At 41.9% G+C, this 23,357-nt stretch overlaps 1 protein-coding gene and 1 non-coding gene across 4 annotated transcripts in view; one reads left to right on the forward strand and one right to left on the reverse strand.

Moving 5' to 3' along the window:
- Positions 1-13,045: 13,045 nt before the first annotated feature.
- The window catches only part of TEC (tec protein tyrosine kinase), a 167,182-nt gene continuing 156,870 nt past the window's right edge, over positions 13,046-23,357 (forward strand). The window contains exon 1 of one of the 3 annotated variants that reach the window (XM_025290081.3): positions 13,046-13,191. The gene's annotated coding sequence lies outside the window, so the exon portion shown is untranslated. Of the gene's footprint in view, positions 13,192-13,909; positions 13,934-23,357 lie in introns of those variants that run through there. The other 2 variants (XM_025290082.3, XM_025290080.3) reach the window with 2 other exon arrangements.
- Positions 18,346-18,418, reverse strand: TRNAW-CCA. The gene has a single exon. It is a non-coding gene; the product is annotated as a tRNA-Trp (tRNA).

A 23,357-nucleotide genomic window follows, 5' to 3' on the forward strand; every position in this document is an offset into this window, starting at 1 on the left:
CGTGGAAGCAAGTGAGAATAATATATTAATACAGGTAGGTCTTTAGAATGTAAACACACAACTACAGTTTGTTTTATACATTCAACATGACTGTTTACCTAAAGTTCTTTGACTAAAACCATTCATATATATATTTTAGAGTATGACTTTCTGGGTTTTATTGTGAATCCTTAGTTTTTCTGTTTCATAGTAAATACAGGGCTCATTTTCTCCATCGCATCAGGAGATGGCCATGCATTCAAGGGAAGGAGAGAAGCCAACTTTTCTGTCCCACAGGGCTTCTTCTGTATCTACTCACAGCACTCATGCTGTCTATGTTGCTGCTGACACTTGTTGACTTAAAACAAAATGCACAATATGAGAGTTGTGAGTTAAGTTTTAACTGGGGCAAAATGAGGACTGTAGGCCAGGAGATAGCACCTCAGATAGCTCTGAGAAACTGCTCCAAAGAGGCAGGGATGAAAAAGGTCAATATATATGTGATTTTTGGTGAAAAGAAAATACATGCAATCAAGCACATATTTTTCCAGAAGGTTTCTACTTGTCTCATGAAGCCTCTGCTAGTCACGAGGAAGAGTCATCACCATGAAGGATTTTAGTGCTTTTCTAGATATGGGGAGATACAAGAATTGGGCTCATAAAATTGACTCCTGAAAATATATAATTATCTGAAGACCTCCCTCCTTTGCAATGAGCACCGAGTGCCTCATTTCTGCTCTCCACCCTGAACTCCTTGCATGCGGTATTGAAGGTCAGCATTTGCAGCTGCACATGACTTAATCCTTACAGAGGTAGATGGCATGTGCCCATGGTAAGTGCCAATTTGTAGTTGACACTCTTAATCGAAGAGTTTGGAATTCAGAAGTCAGGGGGAGATGCTTAGCTGTCCTTTTGAATGTTTCTATCAGCCCCTGAGGAATAGATTTGCATTTGCATTATAATGGAAGGATGTTCAAGAACTTTCTGTTTAGGATATAGGAGTTCTACTAAAGGAATTCTTTTTTTTTTTTTGCTGTTCAAGTTAACAATGCAGGATATTATAAAGAGCAGAAAAACAGTCTGAGGATGAAGGCAATTTTGCAAATAGACTTGAGCTTGTTAACCATCTTCCTCTATGAAAAGAAATTTATATATTGATTCATTTACTTGGCAATTTGATGATAGTCTCCCAGGTAGGTGCAAGGCACCTGTAGTAGTACCTACAGTGGGTGCTAGTTTCATGAAATCTTGCAGACAATTAAGAAGATACATCATAGAGGACAATTTCTAGTGTAGATGTGAAAACTTCAAGATGGAGAAACTTAAAGTTAACAAAGAGGGGAAGAAATTCTTTAAAAAGAAAAGATGTTAATTTTTACCTCTTGAAAAAGACCAAGAGGGTTGCCATCATTTCTAGCAGACTGCCTAACAAAAATGTGTCTGGCAGGCCACATTTTCTAACGGGCTTTGTTCCCACTATTGTTTAGAAGCCAAGAATTAAGTTGAACTAAAGAAGCCTAGCTTGTTTTTGATCATCCTATTGTGTTATCAATGTTATGAAATAACATGCAATGTTAGAAAAACAAGCACAGGAAAAGGTTCTTTATAACCTTTTAATTTCTTTTGTATTTAAATTATTCCTCAGGGAAAAGAGAAGAGAAAAAGCAAAAACATTTTTTCCATTTTATAAAAACATGTAGTATCCAATCTCCTTAATTTGGAATTAAATTGGCTGAGCACCTCTGGGTGGGGACTGCTGGGAGATGATGTGAAACATGCCTTGATCTCAGTTTCTAATGCAACCAGCTGCAGCTATTAATGAGTCCATACCACCAGGATATAAAACATATCATAGTCCTTAAACCAAATGTCATCGGTGTTGAGCCCTCATCTGTTCACTACAGGCTTCCCTGGTGGCTCAGACAGTAAAGAATCTGCCTGCAATGCAGGAGACCCAGGTTTGATTCCCCAGTCAGGAAGATTCCCTGGAGGAGGGTGTGGCAACTCATTCCAGTATTCTTGCCTGGAGAATCCCATGGACAGAGGAACCTGGTGGGCTACAGTCCCTGGGGTCGCAAAGAGTCAGACAAAACTGAGCAGCTAACACTTTCACTTCTTGCTTTTCACTAGGCAGGAAATAAAATCTCAGTTATTATTCAATCCATTTTACTCCCCTCCATGGAATCATACAAGAATCATAGGCCCACATTGTTCCAGGAGCTTTGGGAAGAGGCCCATACTTAGTCCTTGAATGGATGTTGACTTCACATCTATTGCTTCTTCTGTAGAAGCTGGTCTTTGGTACTTTGGTGGACAAGACTGTGGTGAATGAAGTAGACCCTTGCTTAGTTTCCTAAGTTTACTTGCAGGAGCTACCAATGTCTACCCTGACTGCAGTGCATGAATGAGGCCCACAGCTGCCATTCCTAGAACCAGATTGTACTTTGAGTCTAGGGGCAGGCCCTGTCTTGGCTTGTGTTCTCCCAAAGCAGAGCTGTGATAAGCGCTCTTACTCAGGCATTATACTTAGAGTGATAGGGCTTCCCTGGTGGTAAAGAATTCACCTGCCAATACAGGAGATGCAGGTTTGATCCTTGGGTTGGGAAGATCCCCTGGAGAAGGAAATGGCAACCCACTCCAGTATTATTCCCTGGGAAATCCCATGGACAGAGGAGCATGGTGGGCTACAGTTCACAGGGCTGCAAAAAAGTCAGACACAACTTTGCAACTAAACATCAACAGCAACAACACTTAGAGTGACCATAGGAAACAGGAGTAAGATAGTGGGGAGAATGAAGCAGAGAAACTGGAAAAGCCATGTGAAGGCATGTTTTGGAGGTTGATGCTTTGGGCAACAGGGCTTTGATTTGGCTAAAACCTTCAGTGCAGCATGCTAAGTGACTTCCAGAATTGTCTGTTCAAATTTGTCTGTACTGGAGTTGGAAAAATTCATATATACATCAGATATTGTCTCCCATTTGTCTAGGGTTGCTGTGTTAGTTTGCCTGGACTGCCATAACTTTCCCAGACTGGACAGCTTAAACAATAGAAATTTATTTTCTCAGAATTTGGGGGGCTGGCAGGTCTGGATTCTCCTGAGGTCCTGCTCCTTGGCTTGCTCATGACCACCTGCTAGCTGTGTCCTCACCTGGCCTTATCTCTCTGCATCTCTTTTCCTGGTGTCCCTTCCCCTTCTTACAGGGACATTAGTCCATATAAGGTCCACCCTTATGACCTCTTTGAACTACATTACCCCCTGAAAGGCCCTAACTCCAAATACAGTACGTTCACATTGGAGATTAGGGCTTAAAGCTATGAATTTGGCAGAGGTCGGGGTGGGGATAGGGTGACACAATTCACTCCATAATGGTTACCCTTCGCGGAGCTAACTTGTTGACCAGGGTAGAGAACAAATGCAGTAGTGTAAAGTTACTGGAAATTCAGACTTGGATGAATTTAGAGGTGAGGGAGAAAGAATGTTGTTGTTCTGTTGCTAAGTCATGTCTGACTCTTTGAGACCCCATGAACTGCAGCACGCCAGGTTTCCCTGTCCTTCGCTATCTCTTGGAGTTTGCTCCACTATTTTCTGCAGGGGAAAGAATACGGAGTTGGGATTTCAGATGCTTGGATGGTCACCTTTTTCCTTCTCAAGTCAAAACTAGATCTTCCCTCACTATCTAAAATGAACCAGGTTAATCCTTTTCAATGGGCTAGAAACAAAGCCAATCTTTACTTTCCTCCTGGGTGAGGAAAGTATTTTAATATTTTGGCCATGCTACACAGCATGTGGGATCTTAGTTCCCCAACCAGTAATCAAAGTTGTGTCCCCTGCATCGGAAGTACACAGTCTCAAGCACTGGACTGCCAGGGAAGTCCTGGAGGCTATGTTTTTTTAAGACAATATGCTGGGTCTTTCTTTCCTGGGATGGGTGTCTTAGGCTAAAGTGTGTGCTCATCAGAACTAAGACAAGGATTTCAATGCAAATGATTTATTTGGGAGGCAATCAAAGAAAAGAAAGAAGTGAATAAAGTGTGTATTAGTGAGCAGATTATCACTGAGGGCAACTGGCCCTCCATTCACTAGAATATGCCTCAGAGCTGTCCTATCCAAAGGCAAGGAAACTGGGGTATTTATCCTCCAGTCCTCACCTGTCATTGGTTGGTGGCAGTTCCCTGGCGATGCTAACTCTTCTGGCATTTCTGGACTATTCTGTATAAGAGAAAGCTGTCAGGCACAAGTTGCCCAAGGAAGACCTTGTGTATCTAAGGAACATGAGGGACACTGACAGCTACTATGGTGGGGTGAGGCAGGGAAAGGATGTCTGGAAGAGAGATGAACTAAGTAATTAACAGTATGAGCAGAACTGGACCATGGGAAGATTTCATTTTTTAAAAAAATCAATAAATATGCTGTGATCTTGGCAGTAGCGATTTGCATTTGCTTTATTATAGTTATTCAAAACGTATTCTACCATTCAGACTTTGCTGTTGTTGTCCAGTTGCTAAGTCACGTTCGACTCTTTACAATCCCATGAACTACAGCATGCCACGGTTCTCTGTCCTTCACTATCTCCCCAGGTTTGCTCAAATTCACATCCATTGAGTCAGTGATGCTCTGTAACCATATAATCTAATTCAGACTTCATATTACTTTTAATCACCCATCTTTGTTAGGTTTAAATCAATTAAGTTTTTTAAAATTTAAATTTATTTATTTTTGGCTGTGCTGGGTCTTCGTTGCTTCGAGGGTTTTTCTCTAGTTGTAGAAGCCGGGGCTACTCTCTCCTTATGGTGCACAGGCGTCCCACTGTGGTACTTTTTCTTGTGGAACATAGGCTCTAGGTCAAGCAGGCTTCAGTAGTTGTGGCACATGGGCTCGGTAGCTGTGACTCCCGGACTCCAGAGCACAGGCTTAGTTGCTCTTCGGCATGCAGGATCTTCCCAAATCAGGGATCAAATTCATGTCTCCTGCATTGGCAGGCAGATTCTTTACACCTGAGCCACCAGGGAAGCCCTAAATCAGTGTAGTTTTAATATTTTTTTCTTCTTCATGATTGTTTCATTTTGCAGGCACAAAGTAATACTGTAGTGTTATTTAGTTGCTCAGTTTTGAATGACACTGATTTCTGCTTTTATCTTTAGTATTTCTTCTATTTAAATTTATATAGCTTTTCTTCCTTTTCTAGGTTCTTGACAGTGGGAGCTTAGATTTTGATTTGGGACTTTTCTTCTTTTCTAATGTAGGCATTTACTGCTATAAAAATTTCTCTTGACACTGTTTAGCTGTATGCACAAATATTGATATGTTGTATTTTTGTTTTCATTCCATTCAGAATATTTTTTTGTGTGTTTCCTTAATACATACTTTGATTCATGGATTATTTACAAGTAAGTTGTTATTTTCCAAGTGTTCGGGAGTTTTCCTGGAAATCTTTGTTATTGATTTCTGGTTTGCTTTCATTGTGACCTGAGAACACATGCTGTATGAGTTCAATTATTTAAAATTTGCTGTAGTTTGTCCTATGGCCCAGGATATGATTATCTCAGTATATGCTTTAAGAACACTTGAGGACTATTTTAAGAATTCTATTTCAGTTTAAATACAGTGTTTTTGTGTATATCTTTTTCTATAGCTTTTTAAGTGGTTGCTCTAGGTTTTATTGATACATTATATACACATAACTCCTCCTGGTGTCATCATTTTACAAGTTTGAGGGAAACAGAGAAACTTTAACTCCTTTTGCATATCTTTACTCTCCAGGTGGTGCTAGTGGTAAAGAACCAGCCTGCCAATGCAGGAGACCTAAGACTCGAGTTCGATTCCTGGATTGGGAAGATTCCCCTGGAGGAGGGCCTGGCAACCCACCTAAGTATTCTCGCCTGGAGAATCCCCATGGACAGAGGAGCTTGGCGGGTTACAGTTCATAGAGTTGCAAAGAGTTGGACATGACTGAAGCGACTTAGCAAGCATGCACTCTCCCCCATTTATAATTGGCCTTAAAATAGTGGCACCCCACTCCAGCACTCTTGCCTGGAAAATCCCATGGATGGAGTAGCCTGGTGGGCCGCAGTCCATGGGGTCGCTAAGAGTCGGACACGACTGAGTGACTTCACTTTCACTTTTCGCTTTCATGCATTGGAGAAGGAAATGGCAACCCACTCCAGTGTTCTTGCCTGGAGAATCCCAGGGACAGAGGAGCCTGGTGGGCTCCCGTCTATGGGGTCGCACAGAGTCGGACACAACTGAAGTGACTTAGCAGCAGCAGTGACTTCTGTTGAAAATCTCATTTGAAAGGGTTTAAAGGCTTCCCTGGTGGCAGAGTAGATAAAAATCTGCCTGTCAATACAAGGGAAATGGGTTCAATCCCTGGTCCAGGAAGATTCCACATGCCGTGGAGCAACTAAGCCTGTGTGGCACAACCACTGAGCCCGCACAACTACTGAAGCCCATCTGCCTAGACCCTGTGATCCACAACAAGAAAAGCCACTGCAATGAGAAGCCCGTGCACCACGATAAAGAGTAGCTCCCACTTGCCGCAATTAGAGAAAACCTGTGTAAAAGCAACGAAGATCCAGTGCAGCCAAAAGTAAATAAATAAAAATAACAATGAAAGGGTTTTATACTTTACTCAATCCACTTTTAGATGACTGATCTTTCTACCAGAAAGTAAGTACCACCATAACAGGGAGTTTCCTTGGGATTGTTCGCCAGTGTTAGCTTTCTGCTAATGCAGTGATGGTCACATTTTCATAACTGCCACCATTGAAAGCTCAGTGGTAAAGAATCTGTTTGCAATGCAGGAGATGCAAGTTCGATCCCTGGGTCAGGAAGATCCCCTGGAGAAGGAAATGACAACTCCAGTATTCTTGCCTGGAAAATCCCACAGACAGAGGAACCTGGTGGGCCACAGTCCATGGGACTGCAAAACAGTTGGATATGACTTAGAGACTAAACATCAACAGCCATTGAAAAGGAAGCAGCTTCAAAAAGTTGTGGGGCTAGATCATTCTAGGCAGAAGAAACAGTAAGTAAAAGCCATCAGGCCAGAATATACTTAGAATCCTACTAAAAATGCTGAGTATAACATTCTATGTGACATAGCTCATTTCATCTCAATCCTCATAACTATAAATTTGTTGATATAGTATGACTAATTTGAAACACTATTTAGATCCTAATCCAAAACAAAAATTGGCCAAACTCACATGGTTTCACTCAATATGTTCCTCTTCTTACCTTTTTATGTGTTTTCTTCTGAGCATAATCTGGTTTTACTTTGGGGCCTTTTTTTCTAACTCTATAATTTAATATGTTTTTACTTACTGTTAAATCAACATTAAAACTTTATAGAAGGAATTAAAAAAAAACACCATGATCCATGATTCGAACATATTTTCCCTGGCAGCTTTGAATGGTTAAAGTTTTAAACTCTAGAGTCATAAAGCTTTATATTCATATCTTGGCTGTGTGACTTCAGGCAAATTATACTTGCTGCTGCTGCTAAGTCGCTTCAGTCTTGTCACGACTGAAGCCCACCAGGCTCCCCTGGCCCTGGGATTCTCAAGGCAAGAACACTGGAGTGGGTTGCCATTTTCTTCTCCAGTGCATGAAAGTGAAAAGTGAAAGTGAAGTCGCTCAGTCATGTCTGACTCTTAGCGACCCCATGGACTGCAGCCTACCAGGCTCCTCCATCCATGGGATTTTCCAGGCAAGAGTACTGGAGTGGGGTGCCATTGCCTTCTCCGAAATTATACTTAGGGCCTCTGCATTAGTCCTCTCATCTGTAAAATGAAAAGAAGAACCGCACGCAGCTTTTTGTTAAAACTATTGTACCTCACACATTTGTTGTGAGAATTAGGTGAATTGATCTAATGCATTTAAACAGTCTGGCACACAGGAACCCCTCCTCAATAACTGTTCATAATTCTTATTATCAACCCAACAATTTTCTTCCCACATAATTTTTATTTAGTTGCAATCATAGGATATGTATGGAGTAGAGAATGGAAAACCAATTCAATATTCTTGCCTGGGAAATTCTATGGACAGAGGAGCATGGCAGACTACAGTCCATGGGGTTGCAAAGAGTCAGACATGACTGGGCATGTGAGCATGTGTGCACACGCACATGTGCATGCACACACACACAGAATATGTAAAGGATGGTGTTATACTTTTTAAATTTAATTTTAATAAGGTTTCCTCCACACTTATTTAATTAACATACTGTTTTTAATGATAGCCTGACATGCCATACTATTGATTTATTTTGCTTAAAAATTTCCCTGTTACTGGGCATTTATTTTATTATTATGAGTTATGATCTTATAAATTTATTATTATGAATGATGAGTAATATTATTTATTATTATGAGTGATGATCAATAAAGTGTGGAAAATTCTGAAAGAGATGGGAATACCAGAACACCTGACCTGCCTCTTGAGAAACCTGTATGCAGGTCAGGAAGCAACAGTTAGAACTGGACATGGAATAACACACTGGTTCCAAATAGGAAAAGGAGTATGTCAAGGCTGCATATTGTCACCCTGCTTATTTAACTTATATGCAGAGTACATCATGAGAAACACTGGGCTGGAAGAAGCACAAGCTGGAATCAAGATTGCTGGGGAAAATATCAGTAACCTCAGATACGCAGATGACACCACCCTTATGGCAGAAAGTGAAGAAGAACTAAAGAGCCTCTTGATGAAAGTGAAAGTGGAGAGTGAAAAAGTTGTCTTAAAGATCAACATTCAGAAAACTAAGATCATGGCATCCAGTCCCATCACTTCATGGCAAATAGATGGGGAAACCGTGGAAACAATGGCTGACTTTATTTTTTTGGGTTCCAAAATCACTGCAGATGGTGATTGCAGCCATGAAATTAAAAGACGCTTACTCCTTGGAAGGAAAGTTATGGCCAATCTAGACAGCATATTAAAAAGCAGAGACATTAACAACAACAACAAAAAAGCAGAGACATTACTTTGTCAACAAAGGTCTGTCTAGTCAAGGCTATGGTTTTTCCAGTAGTCATGTATGTGTGTGAGAGTTAGACTATAAAGAAAGCTGAGCGACAAAGAATTGATGCATTTGAACTGTGGTGTTGGAGAAGACTCTTGAGAGTCCCTTGGACTGCAAGGAGATCCAACCAGTCCATCCTAAAGGAGATCAGTCCTGGGTGTTCATTGGGAAGACTGATGTTGAAGCTGAAACTCCAATGCTTTGGCCACCTGATGTGAAGAACTGACTCATTTGAAAAGACCCTGATGCTGGGAAAGATTGAGGGCAGGAGGAGAAGGGGATGACAGAGGATGAGATGGTTGGATGGCCTCACTGACTCAATGGACATGAGTTTGGGTGAACTCCGGGAGTTGGTGATGGACAGGGAGGCCTTGCGTGCTGTGGTTCATAAGGTCGCAGAGTCCGACACGACTGAGCGATTGAACTGAACTGATGATCTTATGCACATGCTTTGTACATGATACTTTTTCCTTCTTTCGAATGATTTATTTCCCAGGTATCCCCAGGAGTATAATTTTTAATTTTGTGTCCAACATAAAACCCTTTCCTCCCCATGTATTTAGTTTCAAAGAAGCAACCATTGTACTTTTTACATGTACTTTCAGTACATGATGGAAAGAGAGGCAGACATATCATATCACCACAATGAAGTGATGTTCATGTAGGAACAGACTCTATGCAAGACTGATAAGGTCTACATAATTAGCATCATTGTTGTTATCATTCATTTATTCCACAAACATTTACTATTCACCTTGGATGGGCGTGGACAATGGTTAGGAAGAATGTTACAAAAGGAAGCCAGAGATGTACAAAAAAGAGTGGAGAAGCTCCAAATGCTAAACACCACTTTATTTACAAACTTTCCTTGTTGATTCTGCATGTCTTCTCAGGCATCATGTGGAATCTATCTGAAAGTTAAAAAGAGGCATTTTCTTTTCTCAAGGAACTAAGATTACGTCAACCTGATATTTCTCACCTAAATATATGAATTTTATGAAGCCATGTGGATATATGGTAAGAAGGGAGTCCCTTTCTCAAAGAAGTCGTAGATCGCCTTTTCCCCCCGTCTATATTTCAACTTTATTAAAATAAATAGGGCAGTAAGAATGTTTGAATCTTCTCTTTGGAGGAAGAGGATGAAATCTTTTCAGGTCCATCACCAGATTCCTTCTTTTGAAGAGGCCCAACCTAAAAGTTTGAGTTACATAAGCCTAACCTTGTATACTATTTTCTTTTCTTTAAAAAATTTTTTATTGGAGTATAATTGATTTACAATGTTGTGTTAGTTTCAGGTATACAGCAAAAATGAATCAGTTATACATATATATATCTCTCTCTCTCTCCACTCTCTTTTAGATTCTTTTCCCATATATGCCATTTCAGAGTTACATATATTAATAATAAATTGAAATTAGAACACTCCCTAACACCATCAGACACAAAGAGAAACTCAAAATGGATTAAAAACCTAAATCTAAGGCTGGATGCTATAACACTGTTAGAGGAAAACAGGCAGAACACTGACATAAACTGCAGCTAGATCTTTCTTTAATTTTTTTTTAAATTTTGTACTGGGGTATAGCTGATTAACAACCAATGTTGTGATAGTTTCAGGTGAGCAGCAAAGGGATTCAGCCATACATAATACGTATGCTGTTTTCTATTAAAGCTACTGCCCAATTCACATAAGAAATAGTACAGGTTAAATTTTTTAGGTCTACCACATCCTGAGTTCAGTTTTACACCTTTTCATTAATGCAGCTGAAGCTCTCCTTCTGACACTGTCTCTAAAAACACTGCTGAAAACCAATACCAGTACTCTCTACTGGCTTTGGAGATGATATACATGTGTTAATCACCTACTTATGCTCCTTGACTGGTAATATAAACAATGCTTTCTTCTGGAAATGGTATAATGTTATGGAAACTAATTATCACCAATAAAGAGTTATATTTACCTAGATGTTTTGTTTACAGATCAGTCTATGGTTTTCTTGAGAACAGAGAGTGACAACACAGAACTTCTCTTCTAAGAAGGGAAGCCATTGATGAAGGTGTTATGTGAGGATCGGGATTTGCTTCCCTTTCCATCAACCTTCATAAACTTTAAGAGTCTCATTTCCACCAAGTCAAAAACAGGAGTCACCAGACCTGCCTCCCTCCAGGGAAAGTGAGCTGAAAATTAGTTCTTTTAATCACCACAAGTATCTGTTAAACTCAAGACAGTGACTTTTACCTTTTTTGGATCAATTTGATGAGAATTCTAAGTTCTCTCTCTTATACACATATATGTGAGCATTTTTCTTGGGAGAAAGCCAACATTATTACCATAATTACATAATTATAATTTGCACACACACATACATTTTCCATACTTTCAGAAGGTTCCTGATCTGTGCTCCCTCAAAGAGCAACTGCCCTGGGGGAAATTCTTTAACCAGTCAACAGGCAGCAGAAGAGACTGGGGCTGCGAAGAGGCAAGATCACCAAAGAGAAATTTTACTAGATTCATTCTGAGACATCATACTCAAGGCCCTTACCTGGGTGAAAGAGGTTTTGGAATCAGAAAGCCTTGGTTCAAATCTGTGCCCTCTTCCCATCGCCCATCCCTCTTAGGCAAATCATTAATCATTAGATTTTTTTTTTTCTGTAAAATGGAATCTTGTCAGACATCTCAGGGTTACTGTATGAGGAAAAGAGAGAGAATATATAGGAAGGCATGCTTTTAGGTCTCCAACAAGCACGAGGTAGAATGAGGATTAATGAAGGTGACTTTCCCTTTGCTTCATCTGTAGGCTGACTATCTGGCCGATCATTCAGCTCCCAGCTCCACTGTCACCTCCTTCGAGAAGCCTTGGGGACAACTGGATCTGTGGTCTTCCCCTCCGCACACTCTCAATTCCATCACCCTACTGTATTTTAGTCAGGACGCTTCTTGCACGTGCATGGCTTCCTTTTTCACTTGCTTATTGATGACTGACTGTCCCTTTCGCCCCATTATACTAAAAGCTTCTGGAGGGCAGAGTCCTTGTATTTCTCTGGCCTCTTAACAGCTCATGAGACATGTGCTGGGCTGTGCTTAGTTGCTCAGTCGTGTCCGACTCTTTGTAACCCCACGGACTATAGCCCGCCAGGCTCCTGGGTCCATGGGATTTCCAGGCAAGAATACTGGAGTGGGTTGCCATTTCCTTCTCCTCATGAGACATGGTGGACACTCAGATTTGGTGAGCCAGGAGAGCTGTGGTTTAGCGTTCAAAATCAGGAGGCAGACTACAGGGATTTGAATTCCAGCCTTTCAGTTTGTTGTTGGTTGACATTAGGTAGGTTCTTTAAATTCTCTGTGCCTTTCACCCTACATAAAATGGTGGACTTTTTTTTTTTTAATGCTGGAGTAAGGTCGATTAACAAGGTTATGATAGTTCCATGGGGTCGCAGAGTCGGAAAGGGCTGAGCCACTGAGTGAGAACACACACACACACACACACACACACACACACACACACACGTGACCTGTTATAATTCCATGGGGTCGCAGAGAGTCAGAAAGGGCTGAGCCGCTGAGCGAGCACACACACACACACACACACACACACACACACACACACACACACACACACACACCACGTGACCTGTAAGTATATCAGATGCGCTCTGCTGCTTCAAGTTGGACAGAAAAAGACTTATTCTTTTGGTAAAACTGGCTGCTTCGCTCCACCTCACTGCGTTACCACCTGGCTCGCCACCATTTAGCGGAAGGGGAGGTGTGGTCCCTAGTTCCGATCGAGTCCCCGGTCACCCACAGGTGGCACACTCGGGGTTCTCCCGGGCCAGGGGTGTCTGTGTCCTCGCGGGGCGGTTGTGGGGGGCAGGAAGGAGGAGGTTCCTGCGTCCAGGAAATACCAGGGACGTTCCCGCGACTTCCCCTTAACTCCCGCTGGGTCCCAGGAGTCGGAACGCGTAAGCGAACCACTCCCACCTTCAGTCTCAGAACCGCAGCAGAGCAGTGGGAACAGGTCGCCGCCGGCCTCCGGGAGCTGGAGGCGGAGCCCTCGCAGGCCGGGCGGTTGCCGGGCCGGCCGGGGCGGGGAGAGCGGAGGAGGGGGCGGGGCTCCAGGCACAAGACTCCGCGGCTCCGGCGGACTTTAGTTGTCCCGGGCTCCGCGAAGCGGTGTGCTCCAGCCAGGTAAGGGCGCTGCGGGCCGGCGGGGGCGGCCTCGGGCCTGCGCCACTCGGGGCGGGGAAGGGTGGGTGGGGATGTGTGCGGCGAGAGGAGGGTTCCACGAGCCCAGAGGCTGACTCTCATGGAACCAGGAAGGATTTTCTCTACCCCGCGCGGCCGTGAGCCGGAGCGCGCCGCCCCAGGTGAGGACCCCCGTCCCCTGCGGGCTACGGAGGGACAGGTGCGCGTCCCGGCGTAGCCGCGCCCTCCGGCGGCCGCAGCCTCTCGGTCCCCCGAGCTCCGGCGCTGGCTTCTCCCGAGGAGCGCCCGCCCCTTCTCCTTTAGAGTCTTGGGACCGAGGCCGCCCTGCAGCAAATTCAGCGTTGGGTTCACTTCCCAGCCGCGCCGCGGACTTCATTCCTCCTCTCTTCTTGGGCAGCAGCGAAGTCGTGATGCGAGAGTTGGCAGAATCGACAGACTTTCCACGGTTGCATGTGTCTGAGTGCCTCTCCCCACCAGCCTCACAATTTTAAATCTGGGAAACTGTGTTTGAATCTCGATAGCAGGGAGTCGGTGAATACATGTGTTGGGAAAACTAGGGCCTTGACTCGGGGGTGTGCGCTTTCCTTCGGATCCTAAATTTCCTCTTGGTTTGATTTTGGTTTTGTTTTTTTTCCTCCATGGAAGAACAAGTTGCTGTATATCAGATTCGGAAACAGTCTCATCTGTTGCCATTCTTTGGAAACTGGAAGACTTGATTAGAAGGGTAGGTCTCAGTGTTAAGTTAGAACAACAGGATGACTGGTGGCTAAGTGGGTTTGAAGCTTATCCAAAATAGTTAAGTGTTCTGAGCATATACCCTGTGTTTTTCCAGTGAATGCCCATTTTTTTCCTCTTAGGAAATTCTGAGAATTCACTGTTTTTCCTAGATAATTCTTTCCTAAAGAGCTAGAAAGGAGGAAACACTCCAACAAACCCGTAGGTTTCCCAAGTAAGTTTAGGATTTAACAGGTTGGTTTGTGATACTGGTAGCTTAGTTGTTGAGTCACATGGAGTGTCATGATTTATATGGAGAATAGAAAATGTGTATAACAGTCTCCTTAAGTATTTGAATTTTTTTTTTTTTTTGGTTTAGGTACATTTTCATAGTTTAGGGAAAAGCCATACTTTCCCAATACTCCAGTTAATCTGATCAGTATATTCTTTTGTCAGTTCTAGATGCTTACTGCATTTATGTTAATGATCTTGATTCTTCTCAGAGGGTGTGTACATTTTGGTTTGTAGAACTGTATAGGGCAAGCGTTGCAAACACATGGGAATCAGTGTTTGATTGGCAAACCTCTAGTTTGCCACACACAGGTTCTTGAACTAGAATTTTCACATCTTCCCAAATAGAAAAAGAAAAAAAAAGAATATATGTTCTAGCACTGTCAACCTGTTCCTTGCTTATTGTGTATCAAAATAGTCATCATATTTTGTCAGCAGTTAGTCTCTCAAGGGCAGAGTCGATGTTTTATCAAATCATAGTGAATCTCAATAAAAAGGCGATCTTTGCTTCCTAAGCTGACACTTTTTGCTTGGGGAAGAATTGCTGGTAGAGACCTTCCTTTGTGTGTACAGAGCACTGGCAGCCTGAGCCTTGCGCTCCAGGCATATCTCTACCTACAGGTTCCTCCAGGTTGACCTGGTTGGTGCCTCCCTTCCCCACCCCAGCTCTTCCAGCTCCTTGGCTTCCACCCCACTCCACTGCTCCCTGGGATTCCACCCCTGGAGAGAATCATTTTCTTGTTCAGGGAAGGGATAGTCCACGTAGTTGACAGGGCTGTTGACTCCCAGCTTGGTGAATAGATGCTGTTGATGACGGAGCTGCCTGTTTCAGAGCCCTTACTATGTTCCTTTATCCAGTCTACTCAGGCAAAGTGGAACAACTCACGTTGAACCCAGATCAATCACTGTGAAGGTTAGCTGCCTTAGTTGGAGTAACTGGAGTCTGCTAGAAAGGAGTGCAATTGGTCCATGGTCCCTGGCAGTTCTAAAATTATCCTGTCCCAGGAGATTATGCCATGAGACTAGCTATGTTGAAAAGAACCCCAGAGGAGAGAGGCATAGCAGTTTTCACCTACAAGCATGCCTCCACCCAGACTTGCCTTTGCATCTCTGCTCTGGCTCAGCCAGTCCTTCTTGAATTGGATTATAACTATTAACTTTCCCACTAAGTCTGACTGTTCAGAGCTCAGATGACCACAGCTGCATGGTCTAGATGTAGAAAATGATATTTTCTTTTGTTTAGGTGAAACAAGGCTGGAATTTCCCAAACAAATTGTTATTAGGGAAACAGAGCAAAAGCAAGTAATAAAAGGGCACAGAAGCCTCTTATGTTTTTTGTTTTGTTATATTCTTCTCTTTCTTTTTAGTTTTAGTTTTAAACTTTTAATCCAAGTTACATTTTTCCCTCTCCAGAAATAAACACTGTGATTCCCTGAGCCGGTTATTTTGGTGTTTATTCCTTGTAGGCGATACTTGAAGTTGCACTTTTCAGTCTGAAGGTTTATCTGTTCACTTCCCGCTGTGGAAGATGATGACTTGGTTCTTTTTCCCTCTGACCCCCCATCTAACCACAGCTTCCTTATTTTCCTATCCTTGCAATACTTAAACAGTAATTAGATCAATATTCATAGCCAAGCCAAGTACAACTTCTTTTCTTCAGAGTCAGTAATTGCTTTGTTTGTTCACTGACTTAGCTTTTTATATACTCATCATTAATTTTACCCAAAACTTTTGAATAGTTTTCATGTTCTTCCCTTGGATGCATCAGGTATTCAGTCAATTGCATTTTCCTCAAAGAAGGTGTCCCTGAGCCTCCTGGCTTGCTCTAGTCTGGACTGGCTGCTTCTACATATGGGCACAGATGTCACCCTGAGGACCTCTGTCATCATCCTGGGAATCCCCATCATTTCTCTCCTGTATCAGTTCTCCTGTTACCCGTGGCACATGCCTTTCTCATCTTTGCAGACTCCTTTGTTTTGGTGTAGTCCATCCTCAATAAGTTTCCTGGTGAAGGCTGCATAGGATGTGTATTTTTTTCTATTTAGTTTATTGATTTGTGTTTTGTCTATTCATTTAATAGCAAGTGCTGAAAATATGTTTACCACTGTAAATTGATAGTTTATCTGGCTGCAGACTTATAGGATGGAAGATTTGAAGGCATTGTCTCATCATCGCCTTCTGGATTGTGGTGTTGCTGTTGAGAAATTCAGATTCCTTAATTGTTAAGGAATCTTAACAATTAACAATTGTAAAATTGTTCTGATTTCCTAATTTTGTCTGCAACCTTTCTACACACCTGCTGTTTATGGAAGGAAGTTTATAGAATTACTTTCTGGAAGTTGATAGAATTTTCTCTTGGCCTCATAATCCTGAAATTTTCATGTGTGCTATGATATGGGTCTGTTTTCATCCACTGTTCTGGGTTCTTCCAGTCCGGAAATCTGTGTCTTTCTGTTTGGGAGCTTTTCTTGAGTTATCTTATTGGTTATTACTTTTTCTCTATGATGTCACTTTCAGAAAATTATTGTTGAGATACTAGATATTTTGGGCTGGATACTAGATATTTTCTTACCTTTTCTTTACTCTTATCTGTCTTTTTATTTCTTGTTTCTCTTTTGGGGGAGATTTTTCTCAATATTATCATGAACCCTTCCACTGAGTTTTTCATGAGTGTAATCAATCATATTTTAAATATTTAAAATTAAAACCTTTTTGTTCCCTGAATATATATACATATGTACTTGTGTGTGGCTTTTGTATTTCTTTCTTTCTTGATTTTGTTTCATGGTTTCAGTGTCTTATGTTTCTGAGGAGTTTTTTTTTTTTTTTTTTTTTAAAGCTTTTTCCTTCCTCCACAGACTGTTTCCCCAGGTTGCTATTGTCTGTTTGTTTAGGTCTTTACCTTTTGTGTTAGACACTTTCCTTGCATTTCTGATATCCTACATTGTCTACTCATATCTAAATGGGGGATTAAAAAGCTAAAGATGTAGTGGGTTTGTTGACTGGGAAATTCACTATTGGGTGATTTGGGGAGACTCTGATGTTAGTACCTCTTGGGCTGGTGAGGGTTCTCAGAAAAAGCTCTTGCAGTCTTTTTCCTGCCTGATGGGAAGAGCTTGGCTGTCAGGGATCTGGGAGCTAGGTGGAGAAGAGGCTGATTGTCTCAGTATCTGCATGTTCCTGTAAGCCCTCCATGGTATTAAAACACCTGAGCTGTGGCTGACATACTCCAATACAGAGACCTTCTGTTTTCTGCAGTTACATGTTCATGTAACTCCTCTGGGGGAAGAGGCAGGGAAGAAACTCCAGGTGTTTTTTTGCTGGGGTGGAGAAGGGGCAATCATTTAACTGCTCAGACTGGCTGAGACCTGGGACACCTAATTGCTTCCTTAGGAGGCTTTCAATTTTCATTTTCGATCACTCCTCCCCCTATAGAGGGTGCCATTGTCTTGACTTATTTAGATTGCAAGGAGATCAAACCAGCCAATCCTAAAGGAAATCAACTCTGAATATTCACTGGAAGGACTGATGCTGAAGCTCCAATACTTTGGCCACCTGATCTGAAGAGCCAACTCATTGGAAAAGACCCTGATGCTGGGAAAGATTGAGGGCAGGAGGAGAAGGGGACAACAGAGGATGGGATCGTTAGATGGGATCACCGACTCAGTGGACATGAGTTTGAGCAAACTCTGGGAGATAATAAAGGACAGGGAAGCTTGGCATGCTGCAGTCCATGGGGTCGCAAAGAGTCGGACACTGAGAGACTGAACAACAACAATTTAGCATTTTGAGATTCCATGGTATAAATCAGGGTGGATCTTGGCTTCCCTTCACCCCACCAAAGTATTTTTACTGTTGTCTCCTTTCTCATTCTCTCCATCCTTGTGGGTTTGTCCCTCAGTTTTCATTTTATTGGACTCTCAGGCGGGAGAGAAAGCAGAAGGTTTGTTTACTCTGCTCTTAGTGCCTGAAGTGTAGCTTTCTTAATCATCCCTGCAAAGGGACTAGTGTGGTTTAGCCACAGCAGTGTGCTGCCATTTTTCCTACCTTTACCCAGATTAAGCATTTTCTTTTATTTTTAATTTATCTTTTTTACTTTTTGGGTGTACCATATGGCATGTGGGATCCTAGTTGCCTGGCCAGGGATCAAACCTGGGCCCCCTGCACTGGAAGCACGGAGTCCTAACCACTGGACCACCAGGGAAGTCCCAGTAAACATTTTCTAACCAGCCTGCGTGTATTTTCTCACCCAGCCCAGTTTAGGCCCCTCATTCCTTCTTATACCACTCTAAGGATCTGCTACCAGTTGATTCCAGGAGTCATAGGAAGCAAAACCCCTCTCCAGCCCTAGCTTGAGTAGAGTATAGCTTACTGTTCATAGAGCCCTGGTTCCTGCTTCTCAAATTGGCTTTGTCTAGGAGGACTCATTATGTCCCCTTGTCCTCTGAGTGTTACACCTTTCAGTGAAACTCAGCCTCTATAAGTCTAATGTTTTAAGCTGAAAGATGGGCCTGGTGTCATTGGTGATCATGTGGTCTCCAGTGGAAATTATCATATGTCCTTCTGGAGGCATTTATCACATAGTTGCCTGACCAGCAGCAATATCCTCTCTTCCCGTTTCAGAGCTCACCACGCCTTTTCTTGAAATGGGCACCAAGTTCCTGTTTCTGGCTTGGATGAGCAGGGATGACGGACTTACCCTGCTCCTCACAGATGATCACAGCTTTCCCAACCCTGTTTAACCAGCTGAGACATTCTTCAGGCTCCCTTAATGCAGTGTGATCGTACAGCTTTCTATCTCAGTAGCTTGACAATACCAACATGATTTTCTGGTTACGCATAGAGGAGTGACGCAAGAGTTAGCTTCCACTGAAGTAGGAAGCGTGTTGATCACACACCACCTTATCTGTGTAGAAAAGGCAAAGCTCTATGCTCTCATGATGGTAGCTGTGCATTGGGAATCCAGAAAAACCAGTGCTGCCAGTTTTTACAGTGGAGCAGATACAGCAGTCATTCTGAAGGATGATAGCAGAGGATAGGATGGTTAGGAAACACTCAGTTGGAACTCACTAGGTACCATTGTGAACAAAAGCTTGACCAAGGGGAATACCTTCGGTGCTCATTCTTCCCTCTGTATTTCCACAGAGGTCCTTCCCTTTTTCTAAACAGAACCTTTGAAGACGTTGCAACATCTTTTTCCAAGCAGCGTACCTTTTCTTTAATGTGCTGAGTAATTCATATAAGTTCTTCTTTTTGTCTTCTTAGCCGAAATGTGAACTCTCCCAGGTTAAGAGCGCATGTCTAATGAATACTAGATCATTGTATCACATGAATTTTCCAGATAATTGTCAACACTTGACAGTTATACACACACACACACACACACACACACACACATATATTGTTATAATTATCCAAGTTGTATCCAATAGTCTATATTCACTAAATTCTTTTTTAATCTATTATATTTTTATTTTTTTAAACTTTTTATTTTGTATCAGAGTATAGCTGATTAACAAACAATAGTGTATATTCACTAATTTCTTGATTGTACTTTCACTTCTCTTTGGCTAAATAGACTGAAGCCATACAGTATTCAATTTAAGTATTCCCAAGTATATTATTTAGAAATAATCCTGATTGAAAACATTGAGAGGACAACATTAATTTTACTTATTATTAGTTGTTTTTCACCCATATATTTCTTAGCATAGTGTCGTGATTGTCTTGATTTTTATAGCTAAGGGGAGTAGCTTTGGAAGAGGAAGGGAAGTGTGTGCAAATTAGGTTTCAAATCCTCTAGGTTTTACGTTTCTAAAAGAGGAAGATTTCTCTGGATTTCAGCAATATTTCATATATTTTTCCTTTGGTAACTACAGGCTATTTATTTTTTTAGGTTGAGAGCTTTGGAAATGCTTAGCTACTTGATACAGAGTATCAAAATGAAAAACTTTACATCGTCATATACTACATGAAAGGCTTATCAAGTAGAACTCTCTGTCAAATATCTTACTTCCTTTACCTTAAGTTTTTGCAAAATTCTAGCCTGATTTAATAGGGAAAACTTGTAATGTCTCTTCTCTTTATCCTGAATAGAGTTCTAATAGTGTTCTTCTGTTAGCTATTTCTTTGGAAACTGTCATGTCCTCAAGTATCCCCCTATATTAAGTTTCAGCCACAACTTGTGAGATTTCCACATGATATTTCTTCTTTATTGACTATGCCAAAGCCTTTGACTGTGTGGATCACAATAAACTGTGGAAAATTCTGAAAGAGATGGGAATACCAGACCACCTGACCTGCCTCTTGAGAAATTTGTATGCAGGTCAGGAAGCAACAGTTAGAACTGGACATGGAACAACAGACTGGTTCCAAATAGGAAAAGGAGTATGTCAAGGCTGTATATTGTCACCCTGCTTATTTAACTTCTATGCAGAGTACATCATGAGAAACGCTGGGCTGGAAGAAGCACAAGCTGGAATCAAGATTGCCGGGAGAAATATCAATAACGTCAGATATGCAGATGACACCATCCTTATGGCAGAAAGTGAAGACGAACTAAAAAGCCTCTTGATGAAAGTGAAAGAGGAGAGTGAAAAAGTTGGCTTAAAGCTCAACATTCAGAAAACTAAGATCATGGCATCTGGTCCCATCCCTTCATGGGGAATAGATGGGGAAACAGTGGAAACAGTGTCAGACTTTATTTTTTGGGGCTCCAAAATCACTGCAGATGGTGATTGCAGCCATGAAATTAAAAGACGCTTACTCCTTGGAAGGAAAGTTATGACCAATCTAGATAGCATATTGAAAAGCAGAGACATTACTTTGCCAACAAAGGTCCATCTAGTCAAGGCTATGGTTTTTCTGGTAGTCATGTATGGATGTGAGAGTTGGACCGTGAAGAAAGCTGAGCACCAAAGAATTGATGCTTTTGAACTGTGGTGTTGGAGGAGACTCTTGAGAGTCCCTTGGACTGCAAGGAGATCCAACCAGTCCATTCTAAAGGAGATCAGTCCTGGGTGTTCTTTGGAAGGACTGATGCTAAAGCTGAAACTCCAATACTTTGGCCACCTCATGCGAAGAATTGACTCATTGGAAAAGACTCTGATGCTGGGAGGGTTTGGGGGCAGGAGGAAAAGGGGACGACAGAGGATGAGATGGCTGGATGGCATCACCGATTTGATGGACCTGAATTTGGGTGAACTCCGGGAGTTGGTGATGAACAGGGAGGCCTGGTGTGCTGCAATTCATGGGGTCGCAAAGAGTCAGACATGACTGAGCAACTGAACTGAACCCCAAAGTTAAATTGTGTGTTTTTTTCCTACATAGTAGTGATTTCAGTGTTTATTATTCTGCAAATAATTTAGGCATGCAGTAGAGTTAGTTTTGGAGAAGGCAGTGGCACCCCACTCCAGCACTTCTGCCTGGAAAATCCCATGGATGGAGGAGCCTGGTGGGCCGCAGTCCATGGGGTCACTGTCCGTGGGGTCACTAAGAGTCAGACACGACTGGGCGAGTTCACTTTCACTTTTCACTTTCATGCATTGGAGAAGGAAATGGCAACCCACTCCAGTGGTCTTGCCTGGAGAATCCCAGGGTCTGGGGAGCCTCGTGGGCTGCTGTCTCTGGGGTCGCACAGAGTTGGACACGACTGAAGCGACTTAGCAGCAGCAGCAGCAGAGTTAGTTTTTACCATTGGGATTGTTTTTGTTTCATAGAAGGCAGTTGGCTTTCTATTTTATTTTCCTGCCTTGAGTAATAAAAATGCTTGATCCTTTAAGCATGCAGAGAAAAAGAAAACAATTTAACTGAGTTTTGAGTGCTGTTAGATATGTAAGTTTTAGGTATGGGTGCTTTTTACTTTTTTTAAATGATATTCAGCTTATTTGTCACAAATTTAAGCCAGTTACAGAAGCAGTGCATTAAAGAATTCTTGTTCATAGAGTCTGGAATCACAGCTGAAGGTTTTTGAGGCTCAGCTGGTGACACATCCTGCTTTCCTCCCCCAGACCAAGGATGGAACTCTGCCTGCCACTAGCGTTCCCCAGCTCCCAGTGTGCTTTCTGGACTCTCCCTGCCATCATTAAAAAGAAGTCATTTTCTAGAACTTTATGTAGTCATTGTTAAAAAATTGTGAACAATACTGAAGCTTGCAAAAAAGAGATTTAAAATAACCCCCAAACTGTTCCAGAGGGAATCTTGGTAAACTCCCCTCTCCATCATCTTTATCATCATTTGACTTTCTACAAATCTTTAACAACTTTATAGAAAATAATTAACCAAAGGAGCATTGTGTGCAACCATTTATGTAACTCTAAATTCCATAATCTTTACATGTATAACACATATATAGATACATAAACACACACACACACATGTGTGTGTGTGTGTGCGTGTGTGTGTGTATATATATATATATATATACTTTATGAGATTATACTTAGACATGCTGTTCTTTGGGTAACCGTTTTCAAAATAGGCATCTTCTTATAGGAATAATTATCATTTTTAATAGCCTTTTGACAGTCTGTCTTGTTAATATGCAATGATATTTTTGAACCACTCCCCAATTGTTGGACATATTTTTTGTTTGTCTTTAAGTAAATAGTGTTGCTTTATCTTTTTCCCGTTTGGGAATTGTTTTCTCAGGAAATATTTTTCAAAATACCACTCTGGGATTAAAGGATTTCTAGTTTCCATTAATCATTGTCAGCAGGTACATAATAATAGTTTGTAAAAGCTCACTGGCTATATGAAGTTTCCATTACCTCTTTTTTGACCTTTTGGATCCACGGTATCTCTTTTGGGTGAAGATATAAGGTTTATCTAGAGTTCTTGAGGCCACGCCATGTACCCAGTTGTAGGTCAGATAGTAAAGCTGGAGTAGCCTGACAGGTTTATTTGCAGAGACTGTGTTCTTGTTGATAAATGTCTACAGCCTCTTTATTTTGTTGGATGTCTGATAGGAAAAGTTTCCAGGGATCAGTAACAAGATGTGGAGGAGTTGTAATGAGATCTGTGAAACTAAATTTGTCTTTAGTTATCTGGTCTAGGGTTCATGGAAGTGGGGAAGGCATTATATGTTCAGTAGGGAATTCCGACTTTCCCACCCATTTCCCCATTACTGGACTGCATGAGGAAGT

This window comes from Bubalus bubalis, chromosome 7 (assembly GCF_019923935.1).
Source record: "Bubalus bubalis isolate 160015118507 breed Murrah chromosome 7, NDDB_SH_1, whole genome shotgun sequence".
NCBI classification, from domain to species: Eukaryota; Metazoa; Chordata; class Mammalia; order Artiodactyla; family Bovidae; genus Bubalus; species Bubalus bubalis.